We start from the raw sequence: 22,351 nt of genomic DNA, 5'->3' as shown, positions 1-22,351 counted from the left end.
ACTAGTATCTGGATCACTTTGTATTGGTCTTTATATATGACATCTTGGTATATTCCAAGAATGAGGAGGGGAATCAAGAACATTTAAGGATGTTACTGCAAACATTAAGAGAGAATAAGTTGTACGCAAAAAGTAGCAAGTGAAAATTTTTCCAAACCAAGATATAGTACTTGGGACATATCATATCTAAACAAGGATTGGAAGTGGATGCCAATAAGATTACAACCATTTTGGAATGGCCAGTACGAAGGGATATGTCTTCATTTCATTCTTTTATTTGGATTACGCGATTATCACAAATTTGTGAAGGACATTTCCAGATTGGCATACCTCATCACCTCATTATAGAAAAAGGGACCAAATTTTGAATGGACTGGAAAGTGTCAAGAAAGTTTCAATAAAATTAAAAAAATGCTTACCACAGCTCCTGTCTTATGGATAGCAAGTCCAGATCAGGAATTTGTAGTATGCACAGATGCATGCCTTGAGGGATTAGGAGGGGTTTTGCTACAAAACAATGTTGTGATAGCCTATGAATACCAGAAATTGAAAAAACACGAGAAAAATTATGTTGTGTATGATCCGGAGTTGGCTATAGTAATTCATGCATTAAGAATGTGGAGACATTATTTGTTGGGTAAAAATTTTGTATTAATGACTAACCACATCAGCCTTAAATATTGTTTTAGTCAATCTGACCTGAATGCAAGAAAAGAAATATGGTTAGCCTTCCTTAGTGAATTCAAATTTGAAATCAAACATATTAAGGAGAAGGAGAACAATATTACTAATTCATTAAGTCAACATTCTCAGGCTATAGTTGGGCAGACGGGAGTAAGTGTAAGAACAAATCTTTAGGAACATGTAAGATTACCAGGGAAACATGATCCCCACTACCAAGAATTGCACAAGCAGATACAACAAGGTAAGACAACAATGTATGTGATCAATTCTAAAGGATTGATCACCTACTAAGGTAGCTGGCTTATTCCTAATAGCACCCCTCTCAAACATATATTTTTTTATGAGAAACATAAAGAGCCATATGTGGGTAATCAAAGATACCAAGAAATGATAACTGCGTTAAGGAAACAATTTTTCTGGTATGGAATGAAAAAGGAGGTATTTTATTACTTGGTAAGGTGCATGCAATGTCAGCAAGTGAAAATAGAACATTAGCATCTAGCAAGTCTACTGAATATATTACATGTTCCATAATGGAAGAGGGAAATGATTTCCATGGATTTCATAATTGGATTACCAAGAACTCGGTACTGGCATGATTCCATTATGGTAGTAGTAGATGTACTAACAAAATAAACCCACTTTATTAATGTATAATCCACCTTTGGAACAACACAAATCATGAACATCTTCATGAAAGATATTTTTAGATTACATTGTATACACAAAATGAACATATTACATCGAGAAACCAAGTTTACTTCAAATTTTTGGAAATCAATGTTTGGGAATTTTGGTAGAAAATTAAACTTTAGTACAGTGTACCACCCACAGACAAATGTGAAAACTGAAGGAACATATGTATCATGCATTAAAATCTCTTTGAAGTGAAATTAGATAATAAAGGCACTTGCTTTTTGACAAAAATAAACTTGAGCTTTCCTTAAAGAGTTTAAATACTAAAGTAAATCTCCTCGCATATAAGAATAGTATTTAAGATCTCTATCATAATTTTAGGACAACCATCTCTACTAACATAAACAAATTATCCCATGAACTACTGTGTAAAAAGAAAAATAGGATTGTGAACCACTGGTGTGATAATGAATGTAAACATGTTAGAAAATTCATTAGGGATATCTCTAATAAGTCCTTGAAATATAATAAGATAAAAACATGCAAATCCCTAATTAAAATGAGGAAATGAAAAATAAATACAACATAAACAAAAAGCAAGAGAAACTTTTGTACCTATATAAGCTAGATCCAAAGACATTTTGGAGGCAAATTTTGATGTGTAAAACTCAAGAAAATGATATGATTCTATTGACAAATTAGAATTCGTACCTTTAAATTTTTTAGGAATCACCCTAATATCCTAAATAGCATTCCAAACATTTCTATGGAGGATGAAGTCTTTCTACAAAAGACATAAATTTTGGGGTTAAGTGACTCACAAAATTAAAAAACTAAGGACATTGAAATCTATGAAGCTAAAATTTAAAAAATTGAAGAGCCTACTCTCATTATTTATATACTCAATCTCTTCAACTTAGTACACTAGTGATTGCTTAAAATCTGGAGTCAAAGCCTCACTATAATGTTTTTAAAGCTGGAGATAAAAGTAGTCAATCTAATTATAGGATCATTATGATTAACCCCATTTAAGCAAAGTTTTATGGAAGTACTTTTAAAAACAAGATCAATGTATGGATAGAAAGCCACAAAAAATAAGCTAAAGGCCACACAATACCTAAAAGCTACCATTCTCCATTATAGACCACCTATCATCCACAGAATTATTGCAAATGAGTATCACAACAACAAAATCAATCTTATTTGTTGTTTCAATGACTTTAAGAAAGCTATTGAGTCAATGCCCAAAAATAACCTTTGGAATATCTTAGAGGAGATAAAAGTTCTCTTTTCAAGTTGAGATTTGTTTTAGTAAGGATGTATGAGAATGTTATTACAATGTTTAGGAGCACTAAGGGGTATTAAAAAGAAATTATCTACAAAATAGGAGCCAAACAATGTTCCCCTTATCTTCTACCCTTTTTGACATACACATTGAAAAGTGATAGGCTTGTTTGGAAGATGTAGGTTGTGTTGGTCCAATTCTTGATGGTATAGTCACCAACCATACTCCTTATGTCAATGATATTGTTATTATACAAAGGAGTCACGATGAGCTTAATCAACAACTTAGAATCATTAAGGAATTTCATTGTAGTATATAAATGACCATGAACATTAACAAAATAAAGGTTACAATAATTAAATCCAAAAAAATGACCTATATTACTTTCATTTATGAGAACAATAGCTTTGCAGAGGTGTTTTTGTGCAAGTATCTTGGAATCGATTTTTATCATCAGATCAATTGAAATTGTGGCATTGGAAATGATAAATGGAAGGTGGAAATTTTATTATAGGCTTGAAAATAACTATAAATGAGTGTATATTTGGCTATGGGATAAAAAAAATTATTCTTTCAGCCTCTCATCACTAATTGTATCTTAATATATACATGTGAATTTTGGGGATACAATATGTCTTGAGAATCTTGGAGAATGATAGAGTAGATCCAAAATAATTTTATAACTTATAATCTCAAAATTATAAACTAAATACCCTATCCTATCCTCCTCATAGAAGTGAGTATTTCCCCTATAAAAACACAACTACAATTAAGTACTTAATGTATAATAACAAGATACAAAACACGGATTACAAGAGGAACCCTAAAATTGATTTCTACTCCAACCAAAATAGCCAATGATTTAAGTAGGGATGGCATAAAGATGCTTGAGTCTTGCATAAGTAATTGTGGAATAAAGAAGGAAGTTATTTTGTAAAATAATGATGATATTAAATATACTAATATTGTTATGTTTAAGAAAAATATGTAGGTATCTCGAATAAAAAATTTAAAATTTGGTTTCTTATACCTTACACATATGTCTTATGTAAGTTATGGTTTCTCAATGGTTTAGAAATCAATTTCAAACAGGTTACCTTAATATTATTGCTATCACATTTTCCTGAGCCTTTTCATTTTGTAAACATTTTAGAGATCATACAAGACATACAAAAGTTCCTCAAGTAAAAGGTTCATAATTATATTTAAATAATTGGACATGTGCAATCTTATACAAGTTTTTTCTTAGGAAGAGGCCAAAAATCAATAGTTTTTAGGAAAGTTGCCATAACTTTTACTTGGAAAATAAAATTTTGTTTAAAGTTGTGGAATCATAGAGAAGACATACCAAAGTATTATGGAGACATACCAAAGTATTATAGATTTATGTTTCATATTCATAAGGGCTCAAATATTAGAGATATATCAAGAAAAATGTCAACCATTCAGATATTATCCAAATTAAGGTTTTAAAGGTACACAAATTGAAATTAATATATTTTTTTACTAGATGATCCATTTTTTTAGGTGGCTAGAAAATGTAAAACATAGGAGTGTTATTATTATTTTCTGATATGGATCCAAAGAAAGATCCAAAACCTACTACAACAATTAAACCTCCTAAATGTTCATCCAATAGTTATGAAGAATGTGGAGACTTCGAAATTAGGTTCTCCCAATTAGAGAAGAAATTTAATGAACTGGATGGTTGTATGTTGAAAAAGGCAGATTCATTAGGCTGTCAACAAAACTTTAAAATAGAAATTATTGGTGAATTGGAAAAATAAGATGAACAAAAGTAAGGAATAAATACAAAAATCCATAAAATAATTATAAACAAAACTATTAAATAATCTCCCAAAAAAGGATATGGAGATCTCAGTAAATCATGAACATAATGAGAGGAATGGTGTTGAGACTCAATCACATATGGTTATAAGTATGTTATCACAATTGGAGAGAGAAAATATTGAATTATGAAGTTTCGATCCAAGATACACACCATAAGGGCTTAAAATCAACACTACATTTTCAGAATTACTACATTCTGAAAATTTCTATGAGGAAGTTTGATGGTAACAATATTATCACATGGGTTTTCTAGATGGAGCAATACATCGATATAAAATAAGTTGCATCCTTAAAAAGGGTAAATATTGCATGCATTTTCTTAGGACAAGACAAACATGTATGGTATAAATGACTTTGTTAAAGGAAAAAGGATTTTGTTACACCTTGCTCCATTTTTACAAACTAAGTGATAGACAATTATGAGGATATTAAGAGAAATAAATTCTTGAGTCAATTGGTAAATATTTGAAAAAAATTTCCAAATAGAGCACATTCCAAAATTCCAAAAGTTGAGTCTCAAGGTAAAGATAAATTCAAAGAATAATTTTTTAGATATGGAAACTTTAAAGGAAATCATCCTATATGAGATGTGTCTCTTTAAATATAAATTCCTAGAGCATGCTTTCTGTATAGGAAGGAAAGTTGAAATTATAAACATGATGTTAGAAAATTTCTCACCAACAATTGTAAGAAACATCATGCTCCCTCTGGTAGCCTCACTCAACCAACAAGGTTGGTGCCTCAACAAATGGATGGAATAACAGAAAAATGACTATGTTTAAATTGTGACAAAAAGTATAGTAAGGGGGACCATAAATATAGTGAGAATAAATTATCCTACATGGAATCTGAAGAGGTAAAAGGTCAAGAAGTTGAACCATCATGAGATAAAAAGCTAGAAGAGACTAACCCAACAATACTCTTTCATGCATCAGTTACCATCAATAATCCAAAAGCCGTTAAGTTAGAAAGATACAAAGAAAAGAAGAAAGTAACAATGTCGATTGATTTTAGAAATATCTATAACTTCATCAATTCAAAATTCAAAGAAATTAGAAATTTTTTCATATATCCAGCACTAGAGTTTCAAGTAATGATTGCAGATGAAGGTACCATAATATTAAGCTCAATATGGCGAGTACTTATTGAATAGTGATATGATTGCAATACAAATGATTGGTGAATGAAATTCGGATTTTCCACAGTGTTCATGTTTTGAAGTCGACGTTTCGAGTCTGAAACTAGACTCATCATCAGGACAAATTGTGAGGAGAAAAGAAGGAAAATTTAGGTATAAATATGAAAACCCAGGATGTGAAGCTCAATGGCCGACTCTTGTTCTTATTTGATGATTTAATTTATTTGTTTTAAGCTTTTGATTTTTCATTATACCTATATTTAATAACTACCTTGTAATTTATTTTTAATTCTTATATTAATATTATAATTTTATATTTTGTCTTATTGTGTCATTATGCCTTCTAATTAAATTTTTCTTATTAATTAAGGTTTATGCTTATTGATATTTATGCTGCTCTTCTTAATTAATTAAAATGTGATTTAATTATTGTTGATTATGAAAGTTGTTTATTGTGTCTTCTTATAAATACTATATTTGTTATTAACATCTCTTTATTGTACTTCTCTGATTATTTAGTATTATTTTTATTAGTATTTTTAATATTTAATGTTTCTATGTTTATAATTATTATTTGTTATTGTTAATGCTATTTTAATTCTATAATATTATTTTGCTCGTATTATCTATATTATTATTGATGATATTTACTATGCTATGCTCTTAGTTAAAGCTCCTCTTTATGTTAGCCTTATCATTTGATTAATATTAATGTTATTAATGATTTTATAAACTGCCTCCATTAATGCTTTTTATGTCTTTCTTATTAGATGCTTAATGCTTATTGCGCATCCATTAATGGTTTGGACGCTTAATGTTGAGTCTCCATTAATGGTTTATGGTTTATTTATTATATTAATGTTACACTTTTATATTTTGTCTCATTTTGACATTATGCCTCATAATTAAATTTTGCTTATTGATTATGGTTAATGTTTGCTGAAATTTATGATGCTATTCTTAATTGATTATAATGAGATTTCATTATTATTGTTATGTAAGTAATTTATTATGTCTATATATACCTAAATTATTTGTTATTAAAATCTTTTTTTGTAATTCTTAAAAATATTTAGTATTATTTTTATTAGTATTATAATATTTAATGTTTTTTTGTAAATATTTATTATTTGTTCTTGTTAATGCTATTTAATTCTATATTATTATTTTGCTCCTTATTATCTATATTATTATTAATGATATTTATTATGGTATTAGTTAAAGTTCCTCTGTATATACTTATTGTTATCTATAATTGATATTTATTAATGCTCTACTATGTATACTTAATATTTTATCTATTATTTATCTATTATAATGGATGTTTGCTTATTGATAGTAGTTAATTTATTTTATTCTATATGTTATTTTCTAGGATATTGGTGTTGATGTTGTATTAGGAGATTGATGGTCAAAATTATTGGGAATAGTGACATTTAGTTTTTAAGATCGCTTTATAATATTTACCTTAGAGGGAAAGGAATTTGAACTTAGAGGTATCCACAGGAATCCCCCTAATATGATAAGCTCTAATGGAATGACAAACCTACTCAAAAAGGGACAAAAGGGTGTAAATGTGAAATTATGTTCACTAAATGTTCAAATGTCAATATAATATATGTCAAAGGATCTCCATAAAGTTGTTAACAATCATTCCAAGGTATTAGGAGTAATTCCTAAGTGTCTTCCACTTACTCAAGATTGTGATCATGTTATTCATTTGCAAACTATAATGTACCATAGATAAATGAAGTAGGGAAAACCATACTAAAAGCATAAAAAATCATTGAAAAAGGGATTAGGTAGCTAATTAGCAATTTTTTAGTACTTCATCGAACAAAAGAAACTACCGGTTGAAGAGATGGCATGGGAAGATGACATATTCATGCAAAATCAGTAGCAATTAGTCAAGTGTTTAGAAACAAAACTAGTTTGAAGTAGGGGGGCATGTTAAGCCCTATATAAGCCCTATTTTAACTATCAAACTCCTTATTAAGCCTTGTATATTGAGAGATTACATTTCTATTGTTATATTTTTATGTAGGCTAGAATGTTTCATGGCCCCATTTTATTATAATTGTACCCTTTGTCTTCTATATAGATAATAATGAGACCTAGTCCGAGGATTATCAAATATTTTCTTGTACATTGTATTGATAGTAAATGGAGGTTGCCCCCTAAAAGAGGATTATAATTATTGGTTTCTTATCATTTTAAGGTGCAATGTTTATAACAAAATTATTGAAGTAGAAATATCCAAATGTCATACATGTGGAAATAGTGCAATTTGGAGTTAATAGTAGTTAAAATATCTTTTTGATCTTTGCAAAGGAAAGAATCTTCTTTTCATCACATGTTAGAGATAAGATTTGTCATGTTTGAACAGAAATTGATTAGGAGTTGAGTGGATTTTATAACCTATTAAGATTTTTCAGTGTGAAGTAAAAATATTATATTAAAGTATGATGTTGTAATATGGATATTAAAAATGAGATAATGGTATAGGGTACCTTGAATTCAGATCAAAAACATGTCCCCTTGTTGTTTGCAAAGCCAAAGTCAAGGAGTATAATATAATATTATGAGAAAAGGTTTATGAGAAAGTTTGAAATATGTCACCTTAATTTGGAGATAAATACAAATAATGCATTGAATCCTCGTTCTTAATTCACCAATATTGAATAGACTACATTTTGATAAAATCCTATAAGTGATAGGGTCAAGATGCTTGGATTGTGCAAGATATATTCCAATTGTTAAAACATTTCATTGTAAGAAAGAAAAACATGATTACATTCAAATGTTGAATAATGCACTGGCTTCATTATAGCATATGAAGATAAAATAATTATAATTTTCTTGGTCAGTATATGGTAAATTTTAATACAATTTGGATATCCACACACCCACACATAAAAATTGGCAATGTTATTAATATAATAATTTTAGTTTCTTTTCAATTGTATTTAGTTCAAATGACTGGGATAAATGTTGTCATATTTCCCACTCTATTCAATTCCTACATGAGACATATTGAGTACTTATTATAAAGGCTTTGAGCCTTTTTTCTTACTAATCCCTCGAGAATTGAAACATGCATATTCCTAGTATGAAATATAACAATATTTTTCATATATTAAACTTTAACATAATTATATAAATATTACAGGTAATATTTAAGAGAAAAATCCATCTAAATAAAGATTATTTTTTATTAAAAACTATTGAAATTATATAATAATGAGTTTAAATGTATTATTCACTCGCATGAACAATATACTTAATTTTTAAATTTCTATATTATTAGACATTTGGTTTCCTACCCTCTAACTAGTTTTAAAATTTGTATTTTTTAACTAATTATTACAATGAAATTATTTTCACATTTTTCAACAAGGTACACAAAAATTATTTATTAACTTTTAATTTAATAAATTATGGGTGATAAAATACGATATAGAAATGTAATGTGGGTGATTAAATATGATATAGAAATTTAAATATGAGACGGAAGAAGACTTATTAAATATGATTAAACTATTATGAAAGAGGACTTATTCACGCAAACCTACTCGTAATTAGTCATGCATTTTACAAATTTGTATTCTTAAATAATTATTTTTGAGTGAAAACATTTTATTTAAAAAGTATAAAGGATTAAGTTATATATTGACTTTTATTTACTCTCGTGAAAATCTTAATATATGCGATAAATTTTACATAAAATTATATGTAAATGAAGATTCATTTATTACAAACAAATATAATTATTTCGTAACAAATACTAAGTATACTATTGAGGATATTGGGAGATGTATTATAAATAATTAATTCTAAATTTTTAGAATTCTTATGTATTGATTTATCCATTTATAATATTTTTTAAATTTATTAAACAATTAAATAATGAGTGCGGTGAGTCAAGCACAATATTGATGGACATTATGTCAAAGGAGATTATAAAAATAATTATTTTTGTGGCAAGAGTTATATTGATGAAATTGGTTGCTCGCTACAGAAAAGACTAAAAGAACCTGGAGGAGATATTAAGCACAAAAGATCTGGTACTTCAACCTTGGCAGAACATTCCTCAAAAGCTAAACACCATGTTTTCTTGGAAGACACCTCAATCATCGCAAGGGAGGAACAATATCATAGACTGAAGATTAGGGAGGCTCTTGAGATTATAAGGCATCCGAAGAATCTCAACAGCGACAAAGGTATAGAAATCATTGGAAGTTGGCTAACTTTAATTAGGCAGATCATGACACCCAGTTCGTCTCAGGTATAACATCTGAGGTAACTTTTCTCCACTCTAACCTTCTAATGTTATATTATAAAAAAAAATTAAATATAATAATAATTACTATTATTATTAATAAATAATAATCATCATTATTATTATTAATTATTAATTATAATATTATTTATTTATTATAATAATTAAATATAATGATGATTTATAAATATAATAATATTAATAATAATGATTAGTAATGATTTTTAATGATAATAAGTAATTACAATGTCTATTTATTAATTAATTAATTTTCTCCAAAAATAGATATAATTTTAGTTGGTTTAATTATCTTACATTAAAAATAAAAAGTAAAAATAAAATAATTATTATTATTATTCTTAATAAATAATTATTGTGATCATTATTAATTATTTATATTAATAATCAATAATTTTCTATTCTTTAAGAAATAAGAGCATTAATTTCAAAAAATAAAATAAAATGATTTAAAATCTTAAAAAAAATTTATTAAGAATACTAATCAATATTAATAAACTAATGATAATAATTATAATAATATTTATAAATACTATAAAGAATAATTATTAATAAATAATCATATGTTTATAAAAATAAACTTTAAATATTATAAATTATGAAAGAAAAATTTGGATAATAATTATTATTATAAAAAATTTAGGTTTTATATTAGCCTACATACATCTTCCTTAAAAGGGAATTACATTATACATATTTATCCTATGATTAAGCTCTTCTATTATCTTCATTCATAATGGTCATGATGATAGATCCCCATTGGGATTTGAAACGTTGACAAATATTGGTTATTACTCTAGATATTCCAAAGATTAACCCAGCAAACGAAAAAATGAACCATGGATGTCTTAAATCCAGAGTAAATTTATATTTTGAGATCAATTATTTATGATTGTAGTATTCTCATACAAATTGATAAGACATAATCAACATTAATATGAGTATATAGATACAATAAATAATTTTTGAAATAACATTTGATGTAAATAAAAAAAGCATCAGGAATACTTAAAATTAATTGCTTATGAATGTTGAGTTTATTATTAAGAATCTTTAAAATTAATTGATAATAAATTCTAAGTTGACTATTAAAAATATTAAAAATTTTAAATGACTTTGATCATTTTCAATTATAATACATTTCATTTTCCAACCACCACTTTTTGTAAATATCTATTTGAAATCAATTATTTGTAATTCAAACTATCTCATATTGCTTTCACACTATGTATTTGTTTTGCCTAGAAGATAGTAAATGACCTTGTTCTTAATAGATCAAAGATGACCTTTAATCTTATTTAGCTTTGATTAACTTAACAAAGTTTCTTTCACAATCTCACTACCGTTTCTACTCTTGCACTCAATTGCCCTAACATTAACCTATTAATGGTCACAATTTAGACACTAATACAAATATTTCATCTTATCTCAATATAATATGGTGATAGATAGTGGTTATACAAGTGTGGTTTTCTTACCAATGTAATGGTTAAATGGACATGACAATATAATGTTAAATGGACATGAGACCTACCTATTTCACATATCTTTACATATAAACTCAAATATTGAAAACAATCACGTATATTTTATACAAATTTATCAATTTAAATTTTATTAGAATTCTACCAATTTAAGTTTTACTTGTAAGTGTATGTTTGTTTGTTAGTGTACTTTGTCACTGTTTAAGACATAAAGGACTTTTAGTTCTCATGAAATTGTGTTATGACAATTATAAATCCATCTTAAATTTTTATATATTATTTCTAGAGAGGGATAAAATCCATCGTCATGTATACCTTTCCTTGATTTTTCTCAATCTATATCACATTAAGGGATTTGATTTATCTCCATACATGATAAATCCAAAATTGTGATGAAATATGTATATGTCAACTCTATCTCCCTCATATTTGAAATGTTTTAATTAAAATAAATCCTTTACTTTCAATTATTTTATAAGTATAGATAAATATATAGAATTAATTTTGAAATTTTTTATTTGAAGTAGAAATTGAAATATTTATTGGCTATTAGCACTTTTTTCAATTTAATTTTCTTTTTTAAAATCCATATTGCAATAATAGGAACAAGGACCTCATTCAAGGCTGTAGCTTTTGGTAGATTAGGATCGGGAAAACAGCCAAATCCTGGGAGGACACTTGGATGGAACAACCAAGACTAAGTAATCAGTAGGACCTATAAGGCATTCAAACTTTCACATCACAGGTGGGGGCAATGAAAGTTACATACCTCTTAAAGGGGGCTAACCAATAGGATACTTTGTGGATCTGGAAAACTCAAGAACACTGGTGAGAGCATAACAATTCCTTTCCTTGGAACACATTTTTAAACATACCTTACGAACGCACTATTCTAAAGCGTCAGGACCCAGGTAAAATGAGATGGGGCCATATTCCATGTGGCTCATTCTCAATCAATGAGGCTTACTCCATTGCGGCGACCTTAGTGGATGACCGCCAAGATCCCTTGTGGAAGAAAGTGGAAATCCAAATTATGACCGAAATTCTTTTTCTTCTTATGGCTCATTAGATATGAGAGGTTGTTAACCTAGGACAAAATCAGTAAAAAGGATTTGTAGGTCCATTTGGATGCTTGTTATGTAGCAACCATTAGGAATCCTTCGAAAATATTTTAAATAAATGTGAGGTTCTAGGAAATCTATGGCACCTCGTGGACCTATTTTTCGGCCAGATTGATAGATCCCCTAATAGTATTAGAGAATATTTTAATCTATGCAGAAGAAATTTGTTTAAAAAGCTAATGTAAAGAGGGCTTGGATTCTTTCTCAATGCTTTATACTATGGAATGTACAGAAAGCAAGAAACCATGTGGTGTTTGAGGATATAGTGATGAAGGGAGGCCATATATGGGAGGAATTGAAATTTAACATAAACGAAATTATTTTAGCCAAATGCTCGACTGAGGATTGAAAGGCAAAAGGTCAGGACCTACACATCCTGATGGTGTTGGACATTTGTGTGGACCTAACTTTCCTTGTTCCTTCTCCCTCGCCCCCCCACACCCCCTCCCATGGAAGGTCCTCAGCTACTAGCTTTTCCCTTCACCGATCTAGCTTTTTAAAAGTAAATTTTGATGGAGCATCTAAAGGAAACTTGGGCCCTACAAGTTTTGGAGGTCTCATCAATAATGACCAAGACATGGTAGTCAAATGCGTATTCATGTGGAGTCAATCTAAATAATGTGGCGTAGTTCCTGACCTTGGAAAAGGGCCTTAAAGTGGAAGATGAATTGGGATTCGACAAGATTCGGATCATAGGGGACTTGCAAATTGATGTCTCCCTATGTAGAAACTCATCAACGGGACACCACTTGACAAAATCTCCTCAAGTTGGAGGCTAGAGATCCTTGTTGAAAGGATTCATACTCAACTCTCATCCTTTGATTACATCATAACATAACATATGAGACAATAGGGTAATCAAGGAGTTGATAATGTTGTCAATTGTAGATGTGACCACTAAAATCATGACTTGCCCTAGGATTGGCCACTAGATATGAAACTTTACCAATTGAATGACTTTGCCCAGATCATAGATAATGATTTGAGAACCCCGATTGGGGGTGCCTGCCCAGGAGGAGAACAGTTGCGCAGTCATTGGATCCTACATGGAGAGATGACTGAAGGCTTAATGCAAGGTGGTGGGAGGGCAAGTGAGCCCCCCTTGTATTGTTTCATTTACTCTGCAAGTGTGTGGCATTTGTGTCTCTCTCGGATGGTGGAAATATAGAGAGATGGGTTTAAATACTTGGGAATATGGTTGACTAGATCATTCGGTGGTTAATTAATTCTATAGAATAAGCTTTATGACTCTTGCATTATCCCAATGGGGGTCTCGAAGGAAAGTTGGTGCATGTTGGCTATGGTGTAGATAGGAATCCCGGAGACTTCGGTGGACTGTGCAAGCCTGAAATCCAATATGGTGGGGTTCTATTGGTAAGCATGCTCATCTTGGTTTTTTTTGTTCATCTTGGTGTGTTTATCCATCTGGATTCTCAGTAAATTGGTCTTGGGGCAATGACTAAGTGTTATGGGTGACAAATTATTTTTCTCAAGGTCTTGTGTTGTTATTGTGGATTATGCATGGGGTTCTTTGGGGTTTTTATCAGTTTATAGGTTCAATATTCTCCTTTTCATTTTGGTACATGTCATATTTGGTGTTATGGGGGGGTTGTTTCTCCCTTGCTTAAATTTTTGGTTCAAGTGGAAACTATGTTACTTTTGGGGCTTCCTAGTGAACTTTGGAGAGTTACGGACCTCTTCTTTCTAGTCATGGTAAAGGAACAACCCCCCCAAGTAAATCGATGTTGCAAGATAGTTAGGGGACTCTAGAAGCGGAGTAAATAGTAGTTGCAGAGGAAGTTGTCATGGCTATGTGTCTAGTGCACAACTCCAGAATGACCAGAAAGGAGCTAGTGGATTGAAGATTGGCTACGGGAGGTAAATCTTGGATTCAGGAGTGAGTGGTGTTTCCAGAGGGGGAACCTCCTTGTCATTCCTTGTAGTGTGGGTAGAGGATGCCTAGATGAAGGGTTAGTGCATTATTTGGGAGTTTCGAAGTGGTTTTAGGATGTCCATAAAATAATTGATTATGTTAGTCTCTAGTGGTTCTCTAGTGGTTTTGGTGAGATCAGATTTAATCTGAAGACATCTCTGTGATCTTCTCATTTCCCAAAACCTTTCCTTCCTCAGCTGACTACAAGGGGAATATTTGGCTTGGGGTTATGGTCATGGAGGAGATAGGCATACTCACGTCACTCATGATCATGGTGGTGGAATGACACGACGTAGAGGCAAGGGTGGCACTAGGAGCCCAGCAAGGCTTGGGCGTGGGCATGGGGATCCTCCTCATCATGTAGCCACTTCTAGGATATTAGTGCAATCTATTTAGGCAATGTTGGTGGCTTTGGATAAGATTCATTTGGAGGAACATGAGAATATGATGGCAACACTCCAGTCGATGAAATACTTCCAATGGCACCTTCGTGAGCGTGTGGTTGTGGTGTGACTTGCCGGAATCTGTTGTCAGAAAAGCTGGACAAATTGGAAGCATGGTTGACCTATTTGGAGTAGCATGTATACTTCTTGTATTGCCCTCCTCCCCTAGGGATAGGGCCTAACAATTTGGCATCCATCACTTCCAACGATTAGCTATGGTGACTTGAGTGTTATTTATTTTGCAAGTTTTTTGTTTTTGTTGGCCTTATTAAATTTGAGTGACAACTTTTAGTTTATTTTGGATATTTTATAATGACCAATTATCAATGGTTAGCAAAACTGATCAAAATAAAACCACTAGTTTTTTAGTACTATTTATGAAACCTTTCGACAACTAACAAAAAATATAATTATTATATATACATATATGAAAAGTTTACTTAAAATAAATACTATTATATTTTATTCATAAATAATCTTAATTTTTTTTTAACATTAAATAACGATTAAATGTTAACCACAAATTAAATTATACATCTCGCATATATTCATTGACTTTAACAAATCACCCCTTAACACAAAAATGACTTATTCAAATTAAGAAAAAAATATACATTTGAAGTTACATTCATGGAAAACTTGTTTCTCTGCTTGTAATTTATTCATGTATATAATATAATACCCTAGAGTAGTTTTATGGAGAAAAAAAAAAATATAACTCGCTCAAATTCTCGATTATTATTGAGTTATTTAATAAGTTTGCGATGAAAAATTAATATTCATTCATTGGTTTAGACAATCATTTTTAAAAATCACGAGCGTTATAAAACATTTATAATGTTAAATTATAATTTTGAGAACGGTATTGAAATATTGTGCACCAAAAAAAAAGTTATAAATCCAATGAATTTTTAATATTAAATTCAATAATTTTTAATGTTAAATAAAAAGTTGTGTACTTTTGTTTCATTAATTATCTACACCATTAATAACTATGATGATCAACAGTTAATAATTTCTATTTAATTAAGGTTTTACTAGGTATGATTTTAATATTTAATTAAATTTTTTATTTTATTGTATTTTATATTATTATACATTTATATTATTTATGAAATAAACCAATATCAAGATGGATCAAATTTCTTGATGTACATGTTTTTTATAATATAAAATTTGAAAATAAGTTTACGCTTTGAGAGTTATGAATTTTATTAGGGCTGAATAGATCTAAGGTTCAGATGGATGTGTGTCTTTGTGTGTAGTTTTTCATTGTTTAAATTATATTTTCAAATGCATAATTCAATTCAAAAGGGGCATACGCCTACTCTACGGACATATGGCCGGATAGACATACACATCCCCCTCATACTGGGTTGTAGAATGAGCTTTTTGGCTCAATTATGTTGTAACTTGAAAAAAAATATTAACTATAAAAAAAAATCCGTTAAGTAATTAGAAGTAAAACAAAAAATATTTGAGCAACATGTTTAAACGTTATATTTTTCAAAAATACTTCAACAAGAGATTATCAACTATTTTAAGATCTATGTTAACTAATTTATGTCTATATCAATTTCATATATATCTATATATACAAAAAAAATTGCTAAAATAAAAGATTTCAAAGTTGTATATAAAAAAATATTCAATGTAGGTTATCAATAAAATATTTTAATATGAATTAATATTGAAATATACTTAAGAATATATTAATAATAAAAAAACTAAGTGGACTATTAAAAAATTATGAGAAATTAGTCAGTTACGACTACCTCTCATGGAAATGGTCATAGATAAAGGACTTACTTAACGTAGTTGAATCCAAAAAATGATATCTAATATAATGCAGTATGAAAGCCCCTCAATACTTAACTACAAAAGAGTAAAGTGAGCTCTACTTGAGTGGTTCATGAAGCACAATACTTGCTAAGGTTATGTAAATGGGGTAGCAAGCTAGGTGGACTTGATTATGGGGAAAGCTCTACAGTTAAGCGTGCTTGAGCAACAAGTGGTCTCTTATGAGTTACCTCCCGGGGAGTCCTGGTTATTGGGTGAAAGCCCCAGAAGTGATGATTGACACTATGTGATTCACTTCACTAGTTCCAATCTCACTTATTCACACCTGTGAAAATCACTCAATGCAATGAGTGGTAGACAAAAAATATATCTATATTTGTAGGGAAAAAAATAATAGCTACTGCGTTAGATTATTTTGGGAAAAGTATATCTAATCTATTTGCATGTATTTTATACACTATATTCTTGAAAAGGAATAAGTACTTATATGAATTAAAAATATTTAGGAAGCCTTGTGATTTTCTTAAGAAAGAGAATGTGTTCAAATGTTGTAAAAATATAAAGGAGTCATGTTAGTTTCTTAAGAAAGAACATGAGTTCACACGCATGAGAACCTTGCATATAAAAGATAGAGAAACCATGTTTTTTTATTGAAAACAAGTATGTGTTATTTTCACAAAGAAATAGTGATTTTATTTGAAAAAAAATACATATGCAAATGCATAAAAACAATAGTTAATTGCATAAGTTTTCTTGAAAGAGGGAAAATATTATCATATATAACAAAATAGTTGAACCCTTTTAAAATAGAAATATGTGTTGCATACATTAAAGAAGGGATATTATGATAATTTATTGCATGCACAAACAATAGACATTGTATTATAGAGATATGTCCTTTTCACGGATAGAATAACTATTGAGCTATATTATTTTGGAGTAATTATATGTAATTATTTTTATTAGTTTATTGAAGATAATAACACGTGATTACACGCACATGAGTAACAATTATATTTCTAAGATCTTGGACAATAATACGTGTGAGATGCACAAAACAATCACCGTTGTGCTAATTTCTCTTACAAGAATATGTGTTAATTTTCCACCATTTTGAAAAGTTAAAAGTGTGTTTACATGGATAAAAGAGTGGCTTCTTTGCACATGGTCCCTTGTAGATTAATAGGTATCATAGCTAGCTTTCTTTTTGAAAGAATATATATGTGCATGTGGGAAATGATAGCATGTTGTGTTAGCCTACAATGGAAAATATTCTTTTGGTAAAGAAGATTAATTTACATTTGCAAAAATCCTAGTAATTTTTTGGATTATTTACTATATATATATATATATATATATATATATATGGGTAGTGGTGGTTTAATATTTTGGAAAAGAGGACATGTATTTATATGATTTATTGTATTAGTTTTCTAGAAAATAAAACATGTTTTTACATGCACTATTGTGCTATATTTCCTTGAAAAGGAAACATGTATTTGTATTCTCTATTGTGTTAAGCTTTCTTTTGGGAAGATTCTTTTGGAAATAAAATGCACTTGCATGCATAGGAACAAAATTCGTTGTGTTAGATATTTGCATGCATCAAAAGTAATAGTTGAAGGGTTAGTTATTTTGATAAATTTTATGTAATCGCATGCACATAGAGCATAACCAATGTGTGAGTTTCCTTTAAAGGAACGTCTAGATAGTTGTACTGATTTTTCTTGGAATAATGTGTTGTTGTGCAAGCGGAATAATAGTTAATGTGGTATTTACTTATAGACATGCTTTGATAGTTATATGTTTCTAATTAATGCTTGTGTAGTGTTGTTAAAGGAAGCCTATCATGATATTTTATTTACATTTCATGAATGCACATGAATAGGTGATGATGCATCACTAAAATAGATTTATGATTGGTTTGATTAATACTTGATATAATCATGATATCAAAGGTTGTTGATAGTAGCATTTACACGATAGTGTTGCGACATATGAAAAGATGGAGTATGTTTACCATTATGGCAAGCATTAAGTTAGTGTTTTATGAAGATTAAAGGAATGTGAGCTACAAGATAATCTACTAATGGGAAGAATCATACCCTAAAGACATAATTCTCAAGGGTTTGTGGTTAAATGATGTCATGATGAATGTAATAGCTTATAGTTAAGTATGTTATTTTTGAGATGATATTATTTGTAATATTTCATGACAATGGTTAAGGGATGGACTCCCTTATAACAATTGAGTCAAGGGTGAACACTGTTATGAGAGTCTAATAATGAAGTTAATTGTCTGTTGGTTTTCACCCTATGGGGTTTCTAGGGTATATCAGTGTCTAATGATGCGGTTGTCTATTGTATGATTTTTATGACATTGATTCCTTGCATGATGTGATGTTTATATTGTCAAAAATGTGATTAATTGACTGAGTTAAAAGAATCATGGAATTGGTGCAAGGTTACATTAGGAAGATTAAGTTAATATGTTACAATAATGGTAGTTAATGGTTGTCTAACTTACTATTCCTTGCTAAAGATTACTCTATTTATTGTGATGGTTTTTCTAATGGTCATTGGGACCATTAGAAAGTTACACATTTGGGAAATGCTATAAATTCTAACTCCATACATTTTCATGTGAGATGGGCGAAGTTACATTGGTAATCAAATTAATAGGTTTTTTGGGAAGATATTTATAGGATGAGGATGATAAGATCTCAATAAGTTAGCCTCATAATCCAAAGTATTCATGATGAACATGCCATTGCCTTTGTCATATTTTAACACCAAAATGTCAAATTTATTATTAATATCACGAATGACATGAAATTCCTCAATGGAAAGGTTAAGATAAGGAGGTTTTGCATGACTAAGAATCCTACCACACTCTTGATGGATCTATTCCGCTTCATGAGAAGGAAGGTTATGCATGTTGGATTCAATGGCACACATGATACCTTCGAAAGAAATTCTCTTAGGAGTGAGGTTGAAATTAAAACCTTTTCCTAAAATCATAAGGGTCGTGGGAGGCAATACAAAAGATGAAATATTTACCACTATGTAATGAAGGTTAAAGGTGAATGGAGGGGAAGGAGACAAAGAAGGAAGTGACGGGGGAGGCACTTCCGATGAGGAGCGGGGAGAGATTAAAGAGTTAGGAATAGGATCAGAGTGAGAAGGATAATGATTAAGGTGAGGGGAGGAAGGAGAACCACTGGGTTATAAAATTACTTTCTCATGCAAGAACTCTTATTTAGTCCAAATAGGTAAATTAGTTAAATTCTTCTTGAAAGAACACATAGTCAATACGAATCATAATCACTTTGAAAAATATTTTCTCATTGAATACTCATAAATATAAGAATCTTATATGCTTTGACCAAGAAAAAATCATTTCTCTTTCTCTATTTTATTCCACCTGAATCATTTACAAAGCCTTAGAAATAAAAAATCACCGAAACAAATTTAACTGTGAAGATGGCTACAAATTAAGAAATTCTTGGAAACTACTCATCCAACTCTTTAATCATTAAACCACATCCCCCACCCATTTTTCATATATAACCTATCTTAATTTATTCAACATTTTTTCCTAATTTAATTTAATATTATATAATTTCATTCTCCCCTTACACCTTTTCCTTATTCCATTTCTATTTTATTTAACTCAAATGTATGTTTTAACCTATCCTTTTTATTCTCTTTATCTTCCTATTAATTCTTTATTAGTTTATTCAAAAAATTCATCAGTATTCATTTTTATTAATTCTATTTATCTTTTCTCGTCTTACTTATTCTTTCATTAATCATTTTTTTAACAATTTATTAATTAATTTTTTCTGCAATTTATTGTTTTTATCCCATATTTCTTAGTCTTTAGATTTGACCTCTAACTCTAATTATTTATTAATTATTTTGATGTAAGTTTGATAGTTTAATTGTTATTTATTATCCGTTACTAGTTTTAGTTTAACATTTAGCCTCTATCATCTATGTATCTATTTATTTATTTACATTTTATGTCTTAAATTAATTAATTAATTAATTAATTAATTAATTAATTAATTAATTTACTTTTTATGTCTTAAAATTTTTAATTATTTCTTAATCTTTTGGTTTTACCTTTTATCTTTTCGTATTAGTATTTGAATTTAAAGTTTACCTTCTACTTCCATTTTCATATTTACAAAACCTCCATTTGCATATTTATAATCTTATAATTAGGCGATTATAATTAGGCTTTACTTGTTATTTTAAAATAGGTAAAGTGTCCACCATAAATGTTGTATATAATCATCCCACTTACACCATAAAAATATCCAAAAACAAAAAAAAATAAAATTATTATTAAAAATCATAATACTACTAATTTTTTTTTATAAAAATCCCCTAACATGTAAAACTCTTTTCATGATCATGATATTCATGGCACATGCATTTAATTCATGTCCATTTTTTTCACTATAGGCCGTCATCCGTGAAACTGATCTATCAAAGCCCAAGTGAAGAGGCCTAGAAGACCGGATTGAGGGTGGAAGAACCCATATAATGATGCCCCTAGCAAGCTCCTCCTATTCAGGCTGCTATACTCCACAAGGCTGAAATGATTTTTATTTAAAATATGTTTGTGGAAATGTGGCGTACAAGAGCTTATTATGGATACCATGGCATTTATTTATCTTCGTAACTAAGTTTTCCATTCAGTTTTTTGCAGTCTTAAGGACAATTAAGTTTTGTATTCATACTTATAATGTTTCAAGCATGATTAATCATTATATTTGATAAGAAAAATATTATCTTCTGTAGGAGTGAGTGGGTGGACTTATTTATTATTTTTCTCATTGTTTTAGGTATAAAGGTTTTATCTATAATATTTATAATATTTTGAAGATATGGTAAAAAGAACTATAATTACTTTTTAATATAGGGTCAATGGATTATGCTTTATGAATGCTTCAGAATGTATATAATGTATTACAATATTCAAAAGAATATAATGAAAAAACGACCATGCTTTCTTGATTTTAGTTCCAAGAGAAAATTTTTGTGTATATTTTTATGTTTTTGTCATGATGCATATTTTTCTATTTTTAAAAACTATTTGGTAAATGATTTATGTACAAAATTAAAACCTACATTTATGACATAATATTTTCATGGTTGTCAATATTAATAACTTAGTTTTTATCTTTAAATTAAAACATGTGAAAATATTTTTAATTACTACATTGTTATTTAATTATAAAGATTAAATTTTTTATTTATATATATATATATATATATATATATATATATATATGTGTGTGTGTGGATGGCTCAATACAAGTTAAAAATGACCATTAAAATGTGTTAGTAGTAATGTTTATTTTAAATGAAAATAATTTTTCTAACTTCAAGGAATGATAAAAATGTATGTAAAATTAATTTAAATATAATGTAATACGATAAAATATTAAAAAAAGAAATATATATCTATCTATATATATATATATAGATATAAAAGTAAGTCTGTGAGACTATAAAATGACTAGTTTCCATATTAGTTTTATAATGGTAATATATATGTGTCAAAAAATGAGAAACACATGAAGAAGAGTCATATATGTATATAAAAGTTTGTGTGATTGTAAAAAGACAAAACTAATTTCATAATGGTGTTTTACCTTTTTTTTA

The sequence above is a fragment of the Pinus tabuliformis genome, chromosome 6 (assembly GCF_031772625.1).
Source record: "Pinus tabuliformis cultivar Carrire ecotype Pingquan chromosome 6, CPIR1, whole genome shotgun sequence".
NCBI lineage: Eukaryota > Viridiplantae > Streptophyta > Pinopsida > Pinales > Pinaceae > Pinus > Pinus tabuliformis.
This window is presented reverse-complemented; position numbering follows the sequence as displayed.